At 37.3% G+C, this 20941-nt stretch overlaps 1 protein-coding gene across 3 annotated transcripts in view; it reads right to left on the bottom strand.

Annotated features, from left to right (window-relative positions):
* Positions 1 to 20941, bottom strand: part of LOC107698159 (calcium-activated potassium channel subunit alpha-1) — a 248967-nt gene that overhangs the window by 113616 nt on the left and 114410 nt on the right. The gene's annotated exons all lie outside the window — the stretch shown is intronic.

Here is a 20941-nt window from a genome sequence, read left to right as displayed (position 1 = left end):
AATGAGAGGGCAGCGTTACCAGAGTTGCCCATATACCACACCATGTTATAGCACAGTAGGGCTATTGCAGACAGAAACAATACTGTACTACATCGATGTTTCCGGTCGGCTCAATTTTTGAGTGAACTTTGCTGTTCCGATGAGCATGAAGGGTATACGAGTGGAGCACTCACATGGGCCGTGAGCGACTGAGCAGAGCACACACGCATAGAGCGGGATAATACGCAGAGCGTCACACCACGTGAAAGTGAAACCTGAGCGGTGAACTAATTTTCGGCAGCCGAAATTTCGGTGCATCTCTAATTATTGGCGACATCAGAAATGGATATTATATAATAGATGCTTTTTTGAACATTTTAGCAATTTAAAAGTATTAAAAAAAAGATTTTTTACACGGCACCCCGGTTGGGAAACACTGGTCTAGGGAACACAGCAGCTCACTAGGGTTAGAGAAGCAGCTCCAGTCTGAGCTCTCAGAAAAATGAATGAATTTAATCAAGCGAGAATAAATTCTGAAAGACACTTAGAAGGACAGAATAAATCATTGATATTCATCTGTCATCACTGAACAAGAGACAATGAGCACTGGGTGTGTGTAAATAAAACAAGATAAAGTGGGAAAAAAGAAAATACAAGTGGTGGGAATGTAAACTCAGGACAACCGTGATGTCTTTTTTTTTTTCCCCTCCTTGTATTGATTTCAGCATGACAGACTACATGCAATACACTGCAGATACTCATTAACACTGTTAACTGTTCCTGTGGTTCAGTGGTAGAGCATTGCGTTAGCAGCGCAAAGGTCGTGGGTTCAAGTCCCAGGGAACACACATACTGGTAAAAAAATGTATAGCCTGAATGCACTGTAAGTTGCTTTGGATACAAGCGTCTGCTAAACGCATACATTTAATTTAATTTAATTTAACACATTTGTAGATACATATTAGTTCGTCAAATTAATGTTACTTAAGTATAAATAAAATTTCAACGCCTTTTTTTTCTTTTAAGTATATAATTTATGCATTTGCATAATAGTTGTAAGTCTGAGACAAAGTTTTGTTTATGTTTATTATGTTTATATATGGTTTTAAATGTTGTGTGTTGTTATGATTGGTGATGCAGTGGCTGCTTTTTGAGCCCAAGAAAAATTTCCCCTGGGACAATAAGTATACTTTAGCCATAAACCTTAAAAACATGTCAAAAGTATTTAGTCACAGTAGTTTCTGAATACAAACAGTATCAATATTGATCCATTTTTAAATGTTATGTACATGTACACGACCGTTCAAAAGTATGGGGTCAGCAGGATTTTAAAAATGTTTTTGAAAGAAGTCTCTTATGCTCACCAAGGCTAAATTTATTTGATTAAAAATCAGTAATAAAAGATCATTATGATCATTATGTGAAAAATTAAAATAAATGTTTTCTATTTAAATATATTTTACAAAGTCATTTATTCCTGTGATGCAAAGCTGAATTTTCAGCATCATTACTACAGTCTTCAGTGTCACATGATCCTTCAGAAATGATATGCTGATTGGTTGCTCAAGAAACATTTCTTATTATTACAGACTCCTAACTTTTAAACGGTAGTATATGTTTTTACTTTACAAAGGAAATGTGTGTATATGTCTGTGAAAAACACAGGCTAACAATTACAGTTGACACTCTGAATAATGGGAAGCCCCTGCAGTAGCCCCGGCTCAGTGGAGCGTAGAGCACAGGAGAGGGGTGCAAAGGTCAAATCATTTGATCTTTTCTGGGACGCAGCATGTGAGATACACACTATCACCATATCAGGTGAAAGTGAGACAACTGCTATCGAATGGCTGCTATGTTATGGTGCGTGGTAGAGTAGTACACATGCATATACACCCAACAAGTGTGCTGACCAGTGTCAACCGCACAGCTTCCCAAACCAGTGGGAAAGAGAGATACGCGAAAAATCAAGCACAAAGAAAACAGGAGAAAATGTGTCACGCACAAAAATAAATCAGAAGACTTCAATCCCTGCATTACCTCCCTAACAAAACCATGACTGTACTATTTATACAATAATATACCATAGCTGCTTTATAAAAACCATAGTCAACATTCATTGTCATCTCCAGTGACAATGTCAGTGGGAAGCTGTGTGGAAACATAAAACATATTTAGTAACCATTTAGACTGTTTAAATGCACATTACACATCACATTTGGTGTGTCAGCTAGAGCATATGCTCCAGGCATGTTCACTTGCTCATATGGGTTACACAGGTTTGAGCATGGCCTGCGATGTGTCCCAGTTCTATTATCCCCCTCTTTTCCCTATAATCTCCTGTCAGTCCCACTATAACGTCTGATAAAAAGTCTTGAAGCTCACTTGAACCTGTGGTGGTGTATCTACAAAATAATTTGTGATGCTACCAACTATGACCATTAAAAAATACTATAGTATATATAAGAGCTTTTATTTTATTTGAATTGCAGACTTGTGTTCTCCGTCATTTACAAAATGACTTCAAACTTCAACAGTGACATTTATGAAAATGGGCTATGACACACATACTTATGTCTGATATACAGCATCTGAACTGCAGACTAAAGAAAATGCAAATGCACAATGCTTGTGATTAAAGAGCAGAGATGTGAAGTACCCTTGCCTGTCTTTTCCAGTAAGTAGATTTTTGGCAGACTACCATATTAGTTTTAAAATCCCTGCACAGCAAAAAGAGGAGAAAAAAAAGCAATATGATGAGATTTATACTGCTGTTTCTTATTGAGTCCACTAAATGAGGTCGCTTCTCAAACAACTTCTTTTTTCAGATCCCTAATCCACACTACAGTCTGCCAGCTTCTATACTGACAATAATGAACAGTCTAGCAGTGTTCACAATAAGCATGAACAATATAAACAGTCTCCTGTTTCACTGAATGTAGCTAAAATCTTATTATAAAATGGATAGTTTCTGTTCTGGCTTCTGATTGGTCAATAGAGCATTCCAAGAGTGCTAAAATATGAAGTTAGACTTGAAACATTCACTATATCACTGCACAAAACCCATAGCATAACATTACTACTGTTTAAATCTTCACAATGAGAGGACTTCATGAAATTGGCTGATAAAATAATATTTTAATCAATAATGTGTCATTATTTTTATAAGACAGCAACCGTTTTCTAAACTCAGGCACCTGAGGCCAGGCTAGCAACTTTACTGACTATTACCAATAAAACACAGCCTTACCGCTAGTGGGCCCTGTTGGTGACAGTGTTTACTTCCTTTTCAATTAGATTTTTATTAAATATTTATTTGTGAAAAATGCTTGTGAAAAGTATGTTTATTTTACACAATTATTTTTAATCCATTTTCAAATGATTTCAAATTTCTTAAATATTAATTTACTGACTATTACCAATAAAACACAGCCTTACCGCTAGTGGTCGACCGATATATCGCCAAGGCCGATATATCGGCCAATATTTGGCATTTTTCAAATATCGCCATTGGCCGATAAGTTTTTCTGTTTTGCCGATGTGTTCGAGGCGGACTTATTTTGACGGCGTGGCGGACTTTTATTTTGACGGTGCTGAGAACGTCAGTGCCTGAGCACATAGTGCTCACATTCTCCCTCTTGTTCGCTGTCGTCGTTAACAGTTCTGTCTAATATGGATAGGTCTATCGTATTATAACGATTGCTTTAATATTATTAGTAATAGAAAGGCAAACATTATAATACTTTCACATTTGCCGTCAGCATTCAGCAAACACGCATTTATATCATTTAAACAAATCTTTAAATGACTAATGAACATTTAATTTCACAAACCTTGCAGACTTAGTTGAATCCAGCTGTGAGATCTTATGAAGTGTGCATTTGTATCCTGCATCATCGCGTGTGCTCTGCGTGACTGACGGTCCGTGCGAATTGAATGCGGACAGGAGGAGAGTTCAGCTTCACTGGAGACGCGAGATCGACTAACTTTAAACTCATGATTTCAAATTATGCTGCGCTTATGCATTTGCCACTGTCATATTCATGTCATTTTCATTGCGTGCTGTATGTAAAATGAGTTATATATATATGATTCCCAATGCACACAAACTTACCAGAATACTGAGTGCCCTGTTGGTTACAGTATTTACTTCCTTTTCAATTAGATTTTTATTAAATATTTATTTGTGAAAAATGCTTGTGAAAAGTATGTTTATTTTACACAATTATTTTTTATCCATTTTCAAATTATTTCAAATTTCTTAAATATTAATTAAAATAAAAAAAATTATATCGGCTTTATATCGGCCATCAGCCACCCTGCATTCCAAAATATCGGCATCGGCTGTCAAAAAACCCATATCGGTCGACCACTACTTACCGCTTAAATAAAGCACTGATGATCAAACCTGTCCTGAAAAGCATGTGAAAGAACACTCTAGGCACTCTAAAACTGGAAATGGAACAAGGCCTGTCACTGGCCTAGGTTGAGTTTCGAGGTGAATGGAAAAGTCTGTGTGGTATAAGGTGATTGGAGCTTCTTGACCCTTAAGGTTGAAAGGGCTATTGGCCGGAGAGTGGACATCTCAAACATTAAAGACTGGAAACTGCAGCTGCCAGACAGGCTGTTTGTGTATCCAACAGTGGAGAACTATACTGGCTCACCTCATGAGGTCAAAGGCAGGGGTCTATTTGAGAAGTAATTCTACACACAGACGAGTTCTGCTCGAGCGATTAGCTTTTTTCAGTATTATTAGGCACAATGATTCATTGTGTGCTTGTGCACAAAATAATTAGGCCAAACATGGATCATATTACGTGTGATGTTCAAATCACTAAGGCAAATCACTATTATAGTTTTTCCCCATATCAAAAATGAATAATATTTATTGTTTCTTAACTTAGCTGTCATTACATAATGGCTATAATTTTAGCTCCCAATAGTGAAATCCAAAACTTTTACAAAAAATTTAACCCTAACCCTTTCCTGTTATTTAGTATTAATTTCGATGGACAACATGGCTAAATATAATTAAGAAATAAGTTTGCAAAAGGATATGATATTAATGACAAATTTTTATTACAACATTACCTAACAAAATTTATTAAGTGCCATCCTAACACATGAAGACAGAAATTAGTATTAGTAGTTTTTCTGTATGGATGCTGTGCAGTGCAGTTTTGTGTCTTAGATTTTACTATTATGGATGTACAAAACTATATATTTTCAAAATCGAACGCATTTTCAAAATCATATTTAAAATTGATTACATACTTTAAAAAAGTCAGTGGGCTAATCTGATCTTGCAAAATGCTCAAAAAAGTGTCACGTCTGTATACGTACATATACTACCGCTCAAAAGTTTGGGGATGAAAAAGAGTATAATTTTTTTTGAAGGAAGTCTCTTATGGTTATATTTTAATCTTCTTTGATATATTTTACTTTTTTTTTCAGGATTCTCTGATGAATAAAACACTAAACCAAACCACACTAAACCATACCATACCATTAAAGCCCCGTTCAGTCTACACTATTTTAGCCCGATTTGCTTGACGTAGGGTGTCGTGGGGATTCGTAAACGACAATGGGCATCGGGACGCAAGATTCAATCGTTTCATCTTGTGTAGTGTGTCATAGTGCACGACAACCGATGCCATGTCTGCGATTCTTCACGACGTCAACACAGAAAGTCTAGCATGTTTCTTTTTTTTTTCCGTAGTCCATGACGAGTTCCATCACAGCTCCGTCACAGACACAGGCCAATATGAGCAGAGAAGTGCCTTCGTACATACTTTCAAACATGCCGAAACTAAAGAGAGACAACGGTATCGGTCCTGCTAGGTGAAATTTTACAATGGAGGAAATGTTCGTGGAGCTATGGCTACAATACTCCTGCATTTATGATGTTTTCTCGAGGGATTACCGCGACAGAGTAGAAAAGGTCAGATAAAAACTATTTTACCTCAGTTCTCTTTGACAGTCCTCTTCATGCAATCCAGATTTGTGTCCCTGTCAGGTTTTCTTTCTTTTTGGGCTTTTCTGATGACAAGACAGGGCAGAACACGCTGTTTGCTAGCCATTGTTTGTTTACACTCATGTCACCATCTCTCTAGTCCTGCACTATCGATGACAAGCACGCACGTCGTTAAAGATGGCAAACGAAGAATGTTCGGATGGTAGAAACGTGTAGTCTGACATGTTTCTTGTTCACGACACAAGATTTTAGGAGTCAAAATCATGTAATCTGGCACAGTGACTGTCATAACCGACAAAAAAATTGTGTAGTCTGAACCGGGCTTAAACCATAAAACCAAATAAATAAATACATGAATGAATGAGTTTGTACTGAATTCTTACAGTACAAACTAAACACATAAAACCGTCAGCACTAAATAAATCAGCACTACTAAATATATGTAATTTATTCATCTCCAAAAAAAAAAAAAAAAAAACTCCAGGTCCCTGTAAGGAGCTATAACATTTGTTAACAGGATGTAGTCTTCAGCTCTGTTACAGAATGAACATAGACCTAAAGCAGTTGGTGAGCCATTCTGTTTCTGTGACCACCAACAATACTCATACTGTTTTACACAGGCCTTCTTTTGTAGTTCATAAAGCAGTTGGCTTAGCTTAACATTATCCTGTCAAAGCAAAATACAAAACCTCTCGTAGAAGCCGGATCACTGCATCCATTATTGATGACCAGAGGCTGATTATTTTCATGGAGCCTGCATTTGGATTGATATCCCACATTGTCTAGTGAGAAAACACCTTGATGCATTTTTAATTGGAGCTCTTTGTCTGGGTGATAGCGAGTTCCAGTGAGTAGCAGCTGGAGGAAGAGGAGCTGTGCGGCTCAAGATAAGCAGAGACCATAGAAAGCATCACTCCTCCCCACTGCAAGAGATACTAGACACTCCAACATCATTCAGAAGAGCTGCTTTTGATCAAAGTTGCTGGTAGAGCACGTTAATGCAGTTTTGATACTGGATGTCTCCCATTTGACTTCATAGTTGTCTTCTTCCACGAGAGGGCACAGTGTGCTTGTTCTGTGGGTGTGTTCACACTGACCTAATCCAGAGTCCTTACAGCAGGTAGGTGACATTAACACTAAAAATCTTCACACATGAAACAGGAAACGGAAATGTACTAGAAATAACAGAAAAATCACTTGTTTTGAGAGAAGGCCATTTGAATGGATGAATTCACAGAATTCAGCTACAGTCCTAAATAAACCCACAAAATACAAACACCACCAAACACTCATTTCCTTGCATCTGAAAAGTGAGTTTTTACTGTGGCTGTTTGCTGAAAAGCTGAGCATTTGAGCACTCCTATGAACTGAGACGATAAGAGGCATCGTCTTTAAACTGACCCAGTTATTCATCTGGAAACATCGGTGCAAGCACTGCGCTCGTCTCTCGCACGAGCTCACTGCAAACCCATTACTACAATTACAGCACTGGAGGAGCAAAGGATTCACAAATACATACAAACATATCAATGGAAGAGGGATTCTGGGATATGGAGGATTTTACTGCTGTTCCTAAAGAGATGACAGAGAATTTGAACTTGATTACAAATGGATCAGTGGCACATAAGGCTGTCTTTTTCATCACACTTGCCAAGTTCTTAGAAATTTACACTGTGCATACACTTTCATATTTTTAGAAACTTTAATCTTTAACAAGTTCAATTGTTTCTCTAAAAAATTCATGTGGTGTAACCATCAAATGAAATAATAATAATACTTTTACACCTTGAATAGAATATACTATATATACATACTTGTCAACTTGTCATTAGGTCAAATGATCTGAAGTTCTTATTAGTCTTTAAACAGAGAGGCTGTGTTATATAAACTTTAAGAAATAATAAAAAAAAACTATTGAATAAGGGTTTAATTTCTTTTAATAAAGGTTTTTTTTTTCTTCATTATATCAGGATGGTTGTATCACCCTGACATTTCTAACTGCCTTATGCCCCTGAAAAAAATAGCATTTTATGAAATGCATTTTAATGTATTTTTAAATAAATTAATTCATAATAAATAAATAAATAAATACTGCCATATCATTGACGCTTATGATTATGACCTTAACAGCTAAGCATACTGCTCCTCATATAACCCATTACAAGAGAGAACAAGGGTGCTAAAGAGCTATTGTTTTAAATATAGCACAGCATTTGCCATACTGTGTGCCGTTTCAAGTTGCATGATGAAACTGGTGTTTACAGACAGAGTAAAGGATGAATCTGGATTCAAGACTTCTCACATGGCCCAATACAGTCATGACCTGAAGTATGACTCACAAATACAAACTCACACACACATTCATGTGACGGTTTACATTGGGATGATCCACTTTACAGAACTACAACTACATAGCATTTTCTGACCATATCGTTGTTTGTTTCTCGCTGTGCACTTTCATGCGATAATTTCCTATACACATTTTCATTTGAGTAGTGCTGGGCGATATGACCAAAAATGTATATCATGGTATTTTTCAAAATTATACCGGTTTCACGGTACATGATGGTACTTGTTTTTCATGCATGACCGGGTGTTAACCATATTTTCTACTGATTGAGAGGAAATACTGCAGTATATTAACTTAGAATGCCCTATTTTACTGTCATGATGAGTGAATATTGTCAAAAAATACCACACTATATAGTGACTAAACATGACCCCTTTTAATACATGTTAACCAGGAGTCACTCTCATTTATTATTGCGGCATCGTCTGATAAAATCAACATGACGCTAGGTTTGTCAGTATGAATATTCTATGGAAAAAAGCCGCTAAAAGGGTCTGAAAGTTGCTAAATCTAGTGCTAAAGTCACGCTCGAGTGTGTGTGAGACGCAGGAGCTGATGGCAGGGGGCGGTGGATATTTGTGGCGGTCAATGTGGATATTGTGGATGAGTTCTTCTGTGTCTTCACGTTCTATTATTTCTACAGCTTCATGTTCGGAACTTTCATGCTTTGTAACACATACAGCTGTTCCCTCACCACAGTGCAACAGTGAAAAGGGACTTCTTTCAAACAGTGTCGCGTTCCGAACGTTGTTTAAGCGACATACACCGACCGGTATTGCAGTATTTTAAAAATTAATATCATAACAAAAATAAACACCAGTATTCGGTATGAACCGGTATACCGCCCAGCACTACATTTGAGTTCACGTTTTTTCTCAGTGCTGGTTCAACTGAATTCTAATTAGGGCATTTTGACTTCTCTCTGCCTCTTGACAAGCCCCTTCAAAAGTGCACTTTAACAGATCCCATGAATAATTTAGCTGACAGGTGATGTAGCCGGCCTGTAGATGAGTCTCTTCGTATTAGTGGCAGATATTGAGAGAAACCAAAAGAGTAAGCTGTGTGGTTCAGATGAAATGGCATGCAAATGAGCCGAAGAAAAAAACAGTTGAAAGAAACACGGAGACGTGATGAATGAGTTTCCCACAAATGTAAAAACTACTCCTAAATCTGAATTTGGTTTCCTCATTATCCCGCTGTGATTATCTGATAGATACATGGTCTTTCAAAAGACATTCATGGAAGTGATGAAAAGCGATATTAAAGGTGTTAGTATCTCATGGGGCTGCTTGAAGGGAAAATGGCCAGCCCTCAGAGGACAGTGATACGGTGTTATGTAAGACTGATACAGCTTTTCACATGTTGAGAGTGAGCTTGTATTGTGGTTTGACAACATGTAAGAAGTATATTAATAATATATGTGAACAAATGGACCGCTGCACTGACAGCAAAAAGTACTGAAATTGTATTAGATTCATATAATCCATGATTTAAACAAATCCTAATGCCTATTAAACTTTGGCACAACGTGTTGCATGTCATGATTTTACGTGATGTTTAGGGGTGGGTAATAGATTCTGCATTAAAATTAACAGTTTGACAAAAATACTTTTTTCCCCCCCTTATTGCCTAGAGTTAATGCATAAGGCTCCTCTTTCAAGGAATGAAACAAAATTATGTAAAGCCAAAAAAAAAAAAAAGACTCAATACCAAAATAAGTAAACAAGTAGACATGCACTTAATTTCCTATCAGAACTTCTTGCAACAGTTTTATATCATTTTTATTTATTTAATAATATATTTTTTTAATATTATCATCATCATGTTATATTTAAATATGCGAACAATTAGGCTATGTGTTTTAAACAACTATTGCATAAATACAGTTGTTTGTTCTTATGTATGCAAGAATGCATTAAATTGATCAAAAGCGACAGATTTTTACTTTGTTACAAAAGAAACTTCAAAAGTTTTCAAATTTCAAATAAATGCTGTTCTTTCTTTCTATTAAAAAAATTCTGAAATACTTATATAATGGTTGAATTATTGTATATTATAATATACAATGTTTCCACTAAATTTTAAGAACCACAAATAGTATTAATAATAATAATAAGTTTCTAATATTAATAATAATCTAAAAATGTTACTTGAGCACCAAATCAGCATATTAGAATGATTTGTGAAGGATCATGTGACACTGAAGACTGGAGTAATGGTGCTGAAAATTCAGCTTTGCATCACAGGAATAAATTACATTTTAAAATATGTGAAAATAGAAAGCAGTGGTTTTAAATTGTAATACTATTTCACATTATTATTTTGTACTGTATTTTTGAGCAAATAAATGCAGCCTTGGTGGGCATATTTTTTTAAAAACATTAAACAATTTTTACAACCCAAGGGATATAGTGTATATAAATATGCAAATAACTCTGAGCAGTTTATAAGGCAACCCTAGCCACCAGAGCAACACCCAACAACCATATAGAACACTCCTGAGTTCTCAAGTGAATAGCCTAACTCTGAAGGGGTTAAAATATCATCATTGTAAGAACACACAAATCCAGAACATGATGAGCCATAACATATTTTCAGATCAGTACATTCAGAAAAGTGCTAACACAACAGTATGACTGTGTTTACTGGCAGATTCCCACAGGAGACACTACAGAGCATTTGCGACAACAATTTGGTTCCACGAAACCACATAGGAGGAACCCTACAGGAACCTGCTGAGCTCCAGTGACGTCAATCAGCAATACAGCAGAGGAGCAGAGACAACACAAGCATCAAACTACAAACAAACACCACTGTAGTTTAACATCCTAACCGCTGTCCAATAGGGCTGTGTATCACCAGCAAAGTCACGATACGATACGTATCACGATACAGATGCCACGATACATATCACGATACGGGACTGCACTGAATTTCACCTCAGAAGAATTTAGTAAAACAGCTGTTTATTAAACACTGCATACTATAGTGCCATTTCTAACTATTGGCAGAGCAGGCAGCTGACCTCTGCATTATGAAGGGCCTCCATAACTGTACCACAGTACAATATAGGTAATGACATTTGTTTCATGTTTACATTGGGCACTCCCCACCAGGTACAATATTCTGATTTTTTGCCTCTTGTTTTTAAGCCCATAAATAATAATGTACTCGTTCTAATAAATTTATATTGTAATGTACTCATTCTAATATATTTTTAAAAATCACATTTACATTGCTGGTAGGTTATCATTGCACAAATTAACACACTCTCTATGTTTAAAAAATAAACATTAAAAAATTAGAAGAGTTCTAAACGAATGTGCTGTCTCCTGTATATTACGCACACACACGCTCAGTCACCCACACAGATAACGTTGCAGCCGCACTCAAGACATTCAGGAACAAACTTTTTAGCGCTGCCCCGCAATTTTATCAACTAAATAGCTTAATCGCTCAAGAGCTACATGATCTTTCTCAACAAAGAGCTGGTAACATCGTTGTTTCTAAAGGAATTAAAACCACAGCTTCACTGTTAATAGAGAAACACGGCAAAACGGTGGTAATTCATACATACACAGCCTCTCTCTCTCTCTCTCTTTCTCTCATAAATGAACACTTGATGAATTACACTTTTCTGAGAATAGAATATTGAAGTGGAGATCGCTAAACTGCAAGCTAAGTGGTGTTTTCAGAAAGCAAGCACGTTTATCCACAGTGGAGAGAGAGCGCGCGTGCACATGGTTGCCAGGTTGACAAAGATAAGTAGCACACTTAGCAGACATTTCCGTATTGCGCAAGTGGGAAGCTCTGTTTCAGGGATTACATCTCTTTATATCAGGCAAACGTTGTTCTTTTATTCAGATTAAGTGCGGTCCACTGCTGCACACGTGCCACAATATCGATACAGGGACAGCTGTATCGATACTCGTATCGTCAAATCTCTGTGACGATACATCGTCATATCGATGTATCGAACCGAGCACTACTGTCCAATCACAACCACGGCAAGCTCAGCATTATTCATAACCAAAGACATGTGTGCATCAATTGGCTACAAGATTAAATTGAAAATGTATATGAAAATGTAGATGTTATGTTTCACTTCCATTCGACTCATTAGACAGAGTAAACAGCCTCCTGGAGCCACTTGAAAAACAACAGCAATGAACAACAACAAAACACAAAAATGCAATTACACAAATAATCAATTTACCTCAGATCGGCACACCTGACAGATTTCCATATTCATGAGCACATACCGAACATCACAACACAAATATTATCAATCAACTAGGCTTCCCACACAAACACAAGCCCCCCCTCCCCCCGATTCAATGCCAATGCTTTAATTATGTAAATGCAGGGCTCTACAGTGCGACCATTTCAGTCGCATTTTTTTAGGAGCACCAGCGCGACTGACCCGATCATCCTCATATTTGTGATCGCTGAGGGGAGCTTCAAATGTTTCTACGTGTTTTTACAGCGTTGAGTAATGTATCACAGACGTATCTCATGAATCCTTTCATAAGCAAAGTGAGAGATTCACTGCGCAGTGTAGAGAGCTTCGTTGATTATAAATGTGAGATCGAGATGAACTAAGATGAGTGCCAGCTTTTAATGATTTTTAAAGGAGTTTGTAAATGTGATAGTGATTTAATACAATACAATTCAATAAACAAGAAGTTAATATTAAGTGACTTACATTGTCTGACTATAACACTATTGTCTGATTTTGCTCTATTTCATTGTTGAAAATAGTTTAAAACAAAGTCGCAGCTCAGCCGCTGCGCATCTCCATTCAAACACAGCGGTCTCGTTTATGAATGAATGTTTTTTTTTAATGAATCTAGTGAGTCAGTGATTCATGATTACCCATTCATAAAGACAGTCACTTGATTCATTACTGAATGAATCAGCCATTCGAATTAATCAATTGAATGAATGATTCAGTGATAAAAATCAGTGACTTACCGCCACCTGCTGGCAGTTTGTTTCATTTTAAAAGTATCTTTTCAGTTATTTAAATCATTTAATATTTCTATATTCAAAATTTTATATTTAAAACATTAATATCATCATGAATTTATGGATTTAATTGCACTCATTCCACTTCTGAGCCTCATTAAATGTCTGAAAGTACACCAAGCCACTTTTGTGTTCTTCTGTGCCACCTCTACAAATTAATTTTGTTAATACTGATTTAATTTGATTGGTAACTTATATTTCTTATTCTACTTGTTCTTATTCTGTCGTTTTAATTACAATTTTTTAAAAAGCTTATAAAATATAATTTTTGAAGAATTTGACAAAAGATGACATACTTTTAATAAAGTTAGAGAAGTCAAATATCACCTCGTAATGGGAAGGCTACTTTTTGATAACATTTTGGATAATTGTTTAGAAGGTGCTCCTAAAATTTTTAACGTGCTCCTAAATTTTTTAAGTTAGGAGCACAAGTGCTCCTAAAAAGAAAAGTAAGCGTAGAGCCCTGAAATGATCAAGCTGTAAGGCTACTGTACAGCTCAAGGGATAAAAATGTCTTCGGCGTGACCCATCTGATTGGAATGCACAGATGCACACTCAGGCAGCAGTCTCTTGAGCGGGCGCACTGTTTACCGTGTGGACTGGTGAATAATTTACCACCTGACTCCATGGGAAATGGCACCTACTGGACACTGTCTTCCAATTACCCTCTCAGTGGGAAACGCAGCATTGATTTGTGAAGACGCTGGGTGTTAGAGCAGATAGTCAACATATAAACAACATAAATGTATTCCTGGGGTGTCGGTGTGAAACTTACCATATAACTGAATTAATCTGCTCATATTCAGAAAGCAAAATCACCATCATTGTGATTACTATTGCTGTTCAAAGAAATTAGACCTTTTTAGGCTGATTTTCAACTGGTGGAGCATAAAATGGGTGAAACAGTAGAGATAAGTCGTATGTAGTGACCAGAATTTTAAATACTTGTTGCAACTAGCAACAACCAAGAATACCCTAGCAACAGATTATTTTACGCTAAAGTTAAACTGAATGAGTTCCCAGCATGCATTGCATCATACTGCATATGGAGAATAAATGTTGAAATTAAGTGTTATTTTATGTGCTTTTTATGCAAGATTAATACAGTGAGAGGAGTGTTAGTGTTTAATGTTTGGTTATATTGGGATTTATTTATTTATTTATAGGTTTCTGTTATACTGTGGTTACCATTGTGGTAAAGGGTAGAGCAGCTGACTGCCAAAGATCTGAGTTAATATGACGTTAATGCAATCGAATTATATGACTTTGATGAGGCATGAGGCAAAAAAATAATAAAGCCAAAACCACCGCATACAGCCGCTCTTAAGTGTAGAGGTATGTTGATTTTATCGGACTATAATCAGGATTTAAGGAGTAAAGTGAGAGTGACTCCTGGTCAGTAGCGAACCGTGGGGTTTCAGTCAGGGCCTTCAGTAAGCAACTGTAAACTACATACACACATCTTACACATCTCTGTTACAGCTAACGCAGCCATTTGCATATAATGTGCATATTATGGGCAGACACAGGCTCTCAACAGCAATGACAGCTGATCAACAATTTCAACAGTAGGCTAGATTAGGGTGGGTTAAATGCAGAGTAAATTTCCCTACATGGATCAGTAAAAGTAATCCACCAATACACAGGTCACTATGAACATTCACGTCACTCTAAAATGATGACGCGCCCACAGCAGCAAAAGTGTACAAATGCTTGACATCCACACACCACGCCACAGTATTATCAACGCACCACGTAAGTTACACCTCCATAACAATGTGCATGATACAATACTCGTCAAACAATAAAGCACTCACCTGTCACTTGTAAATAAAGTCCATGCGTCTGTCATTCCATGTCCCTTTACTCGTATTAAAAAGTAAACATGGCCAAATAACTTGTTGTGCTCGGTGCTAGCTGTTAGCCACTCATAGTTGCAATCTTTGAAATGGCACACAAAACCTTTGTTAGCGAATTCAGTTTGGGTGTAGTTTATACTTTCTCAGTAATTCCTCTTTTTTCTGCCAAAGAGTAGATCGGCAAGAAAATCTGGTGTAGGCGACTGCGGCTGTCATTTTCTTTTCGTTGAATTTCACTATAATACCTTGGAAATTTCCAACTAAACGCAGGGGGTAGCACTGGGCACATCGCTAGACCCAGAGGGCGTGCGGTCATTGAACGTCAAAATTTGATTGGCTAATCATAGGCCATTTTGTGGACATTACACAAATGAAAATGATACCTAAATAATAATAATAATAATAACATTTTTTCACACAATTTTATTTTTTATAGGGCCAGCAGAGAAGGCCCTGCTGACCCTGAAGGCCCACCACTGCTCCTGGTTAACATGGAGTATTAATTGGTCGTGTTTAGTCACTATTTATACTTGTTTTATGTATGACAACAGAAAAAAAGTAAATGGGAACAGCTTTATTGGGCATTCAGTTGTATTACAGTATGTGACAGTTCAGAGAATAGAACAGATCCGAAGTGCTAAAACTAAAACTGAATGCAAACTCGACGTCATGACGTCATGAATATGCTAATTAATATGTGATGTCACCTGCCGCCACAAGTCACACAAAATCCTGTGGGAAACACTGTGGTTGTGTACACACACTGCCAAGACACATTTAAGTTTTATGAATTATATGACTTACCATTGACAATATTTTAATTTAATTGCAATTAACATGGTTAGCACAAAATCTAAATTTAGTTCTACTAACTTCATTAAGTTTGTTAAATTTGACTTTTTGGAGTTTAAATTGTAGTTTGACAGCTGATTACCTCAAATTGTGAGTTCTGCCAACTTTTTAGGTTTTACAGTTTATTAGCAGATCAAAACATCATTTATAAATCATGTTTAACTTTAATCTAAAAGTTCACAGTTTAAGTTGGGTCAAAGCCTAAAATTGTCTGGTCTGATACGGTCTCAACAAGGAAAATAACTTTTTTGTCCATTTATGTGTAGGATCTCTGTCTTCGCACGGACCGACTTACACTACTGAATCCACACATGAAACAACCACATTCTATTAAGACAAACTGAGGCACTCCTCTGCAACCAGCTGCGGTCGTAGCTGGACGACCCTTGATTTAAAGTGTAAACTATCAGATTTGAATTCAGCTTTAATCAGGTTGACTCAGAATTTTCAGATTCGAGTCCTTTTGAAACCTGAATGAATTAATAATAATGAATTCCCTTAAAATTAAGTAATCAAAGTCATTACAGTACAATAAATACTAATTTTGGCATGGTGTTGCGTTGTTACTTTATGTCAAATCTGAGTACAGAGGCAAAACCTACATCAAAACGATGTCTGATTAACGCTGTCAAACATTACAGCTGATCCTCACTTGTTTGACAGTTTCACCTCAGTTGCTAGCCAGGTTAAATCCTTCGATTTAATTAAGCTTAGTTTCATAAGAGCAAGCCCAGAGTTCTTAAACCTGTACCCCATCGGTCTCCACAAGGAAACATAAGGCTCAAAACCCTTATAAGAACAAAAAAAGAGTCTCATTCAGCCAGGGTGCAGCAGCCAAATAGCATCATGACCTCTCGAAGCTCAGCAGAGGGGCTGCTGTCATGATCTGTCTGGTGGTGAGTTAGTGCTGCGGACACTGCTCTGATGAGAAAGGGCTGCTGGAGTCGAGCCCTCATAACCCTCAGTGTCCAGAGCACAGACCCTCTGAGAGGGCCACCTCTTCAATTCATTCTAGCAGACACACCCGTCGGTCTGTTTCAGCTCCACCCGTCTCTTATTCTATTTCCACATTCACCACTCAGCTGCATCGTCCAATTTTAGCACCTGTGAAAACTGTACACCATGACAAAATGCATTACCCTCTGTAATGCTGCAAAATAATACTACTAGTATTATTAGTGTACAGTACACTACACAGTCATATTAACAGCATGCATTACATTCACACATTAAGCAGATGGTTTTATCCAAATACAGTTTTATCAGCATACATCCCTGAAAACTGAACCCATAACCTAGCCATTGCTAGACTGGCTTTTGATAGGTAGCTTTGGTAGCATCAACATTAATGGGTTGAACGTTATAAACCAATAATAATGCATGTTGTAATGTTATGCATTGTCTGCAATCACTTTCCAGCAATGTGTTGAAGATTTGAACATTTTTTTCTGTATGAACAGAAATACAGGAAATATATACACTAGCATTCTAAAATTTAGGGTCAGTATGATATTTTTTTTTTTTAGAAATTAATTTTATGCTGTACGGATGCATTAAATTGATCAAGAGTGACAGTACAGACATTTCTAAAGTCTGATATTTCAAATAAACAAACTTTTTATTCATCAAAGAAACCTGAACAAAAAAAAACATTTAATGGAGTAATGATGCTGAAACTTCAACTTCACCATAAATTAAAATAAAATAAAATTATATATAATTATTAAAATTATTATTATTAAATATTATTAGTATTAGTTATTTTTAATTACAATATTTCACATTGTTGTTTATCCCTGTTTTTGTATCAAAGAAAATATTTATATAAAAAAATTATAAATCTTGCCGACCCCATATAATGTTTTTTTTTTACCCTCCAAATACACTAAACGTACGAAATGTAGATAAATAAAGATCAAATTAAATGTGTTCATCATTTTAAATGTAACTTTGTGCTGGGGGCAGTGAATAGGTTTTGTGTGTTTTTAACATTTTTTTATCAGAGGTTCAAACTTAAATTGTGAAAACTAGCCTTGGGTCATAATGCATAACACAACACAGGGATCCTTTGGCACAAAACGATAGTGAGCGACGCCTCGTGGCACCATCACAGAGAGGCTCAAAATCACTTTCCAGAACATTCTCGTTCACCATTCCTGGCTGGTGGAACGATCTTCCCACCCCTATCCGGAATGCTGAATCCCTGACAATTTTCAAGCGACAGCTGAAAACTCATCTCTTTCGAAGCTACTTGACTTCATCATCATCGTTATAATAAAAAAAATAAAAATAAATAATAAATAAAAAAATTCTCTCTCTTTATTTATTCCTTCTCTTTCTAGCTTGTACTTGTTTGAACAATGTCTAGAAACTTGGTATTACAAGCACTTCCTGTATCTGTTTGCCTCTTTAAGAAGAATCACTTTATGTATCCCCAAATTGTAAGTCGCTTTGGATAAAAGCATCTGCAAAATGACTAAATGTAAATGTAAAACTTCCTGTGGCTAATTTTTCATATTGAGTCTTTCTCTCAGCTTTCACTTCCCTTTGGCAAAAAAACTGACTTTTTCATACAGTAATTTTCAGGTCATCACTAACATTACATCCTGCAAACAACACTCAAAGCCACAGTCAATGGCTAACACCTTCAGCAAAGTCTTAGTCAATACCGCTTACTTGGCAGCTAAACTTCTGAGAAACAACAAAAAAATGTTGCAGTAAATAAAGCATCCATCCCCTGACAGCTTTGGCCTGACAGATGCAATAAATACAAACGGCTTCACCGATGTCCTGAAACTAGAAGCGCAAATGGCCCCTGTCCATTTAACACTCCAAGTCGAGTGGGACGGACAAACGTCATCTCAGAGACAAGTGATTTATAGCGAGGACGGAAACAACAGATGAACCCATAGCAGTCCAAGGGGAACATCTGGGCGTCCAACAGTGGCCCAGGTCCACGGCAAGGAGAATTCCCAGCATTTGGTGCTCTCACCGCACTGCTGCTCACACTTAGCATGGCCAAGATCCTCATTATGATGCCTGCGAACTGCCAACCTTCAGGATTAATGGCCTTATGCACATGAAAACAGAATCGCATCCAAATAAGCCATGTGCCATTTTCCATGTGGAGTCCGGCGTGTCATTCGGAGCTGGTGCTTATTACGGACCGGTGATCATAATCAGATCCATAGCTCTATTCTGACATGCTTATGATGCCGCTGATATGGTTATCTAATCTATGGGGTCAGATTCTCTATAAGCCTTAGCACCAAAATTAATCTTCGGATCTCTGACATGCCCAATTTATTGCAAAATAAGAGCCTCTAAAAAGACCCCAGACCCTTATTTGTTTCTCTGATAACCATTTATTATTCGACGCATCCAGACAGATGAGAAACGAGCAGGCGTCAGATGTCCCAGTATTGAGCTTATCTAAAATGCGGCCTGACGGCAGATATTGAAGAGAGCGCAGACAGGTTGACATGTAGGAAAATGATGTGTCAAACTGAGATGATCTCTGAAAGAGGATACCGCAGACCTGCAGCTGATAGGATGAGGCACCTTGTCATTTCAGTGACCTTGACTGACTTCAGAGCCATGGAATATTAAAGAGGTGCTTCACAGGCCCCCGTCATCAGTGAGAAAGGACGAGCGCTGTGATTGGTCCAGCTCAGCGGTGGGAGGATGTAAAAGTATGTGACCAGAATTCAGACTGGCTCCCTGAGGAGCAGCCAAACAGGTCACTCGCTGCCTCGCAAGGACGTGAGATCGAGCATGTCCATCTCTCCGAAAGACGATGTGAGGTGTTTTTTCATTGCCATGACAGCTTCTAGGGTTAATTCCTCTTGTGTATATATTATGTCTCGCAGTGAGACACCGCTTGATTCACAGTGATGCTTGCTACAGGCAGGAAGCATATAGTGCTACAACATGGGCCAATGACAAGAGAGTCCACGATAAAGAGGAGGGAAAATCCAGTTTTACACACATTTTACACTGTAAGAAGGAAATCAGTAGAAAAAAATAAATTAATAAAAAGAACTAGCAGATTTTTTGCCAGGGAATTATGTGTTAAGTTTAACCATAAAACACAAAAACAATGCAATGTGTAATTCAAAATGCAGGTTAAAAAAAAATCATAAAGGTGCTTCATAACAACATTGCCCCTATTTTTACGGACTTTTCTTAGAGTGTAAAGTTAGCAGACTAGTTGAATCATGCTGGATGTCAGAGAGCATGATTCATTTGTAAATGTGTGTGCATCCTGCTGTTCAGAGAACAGTGAAAGGGCTGTTTCGCTCCTCAGCGTAGGCTGTGCACGTATTTGTGCATTCATGTGTGTTGAAATCAGGGAGGAAACGTGTGACATTTCCCTGCTGAGATTTGCGAGCAGCAATAGCCATGTTTCTCTGGCCTTCTGTCACCGTGTCAGAGCTATTCCTGCCGCAGCCTAAGGCGTGATCCCATAAACACACACACATTCACGGACACTCCGTCCTATGCAGCGCTACTGAGAACATCACCGCATTAACTGTCCTTTCCTCTCCAAAAGGACCTCCTAATGTGTGGGATTCAGTCAAAGACACTGATATGATGACAAGACATTCCAAATCTCAGATTACACAGAAAATAATGACTGTGCTATTAGTCATTATTTCTATTTTCTATTTAAATACTGCTGAATGTGACCTCAACAGTCAGGCTGACCTGGAAAATAGTAATGAATATCTGATCATGCATAAGCAGAGACGGCAGATGTAATAATGTAATAATGTACCAATGCTAATGACCAAATATCTGGACTACATTTGATAACTGGAATGAGCTATAAATAATCCAAAATGCAGCTCATTTAAAGGGAAGGTGTATATCCAGCAGCAGAGTGAGTGAGTGAGTGTGTGT

Source organism: Sinocyclocheilus anshuiensis, unplaced genomic scaffold, assembly GCF_001515605.1.
Source record: "Sinocyclocheilus anshuiensis isolate Anshui unplaced genomic scaffold, SAMN03320099.WGS_v1.1 scaffold1734, whole genome shotgun sequence".
Lineage (NCBI taxonomy): Eukaryota > Metazoa > Chordata > Actinopteri > Cypriniformes > Cyprinidae > Sinocyclocheilus > Sinocyclocheilus anshuiensis.
Note: the sequence above shows the minus strand (reverse complement) of the source record. Positions and strands in the feature narration are given on the sequence as shown.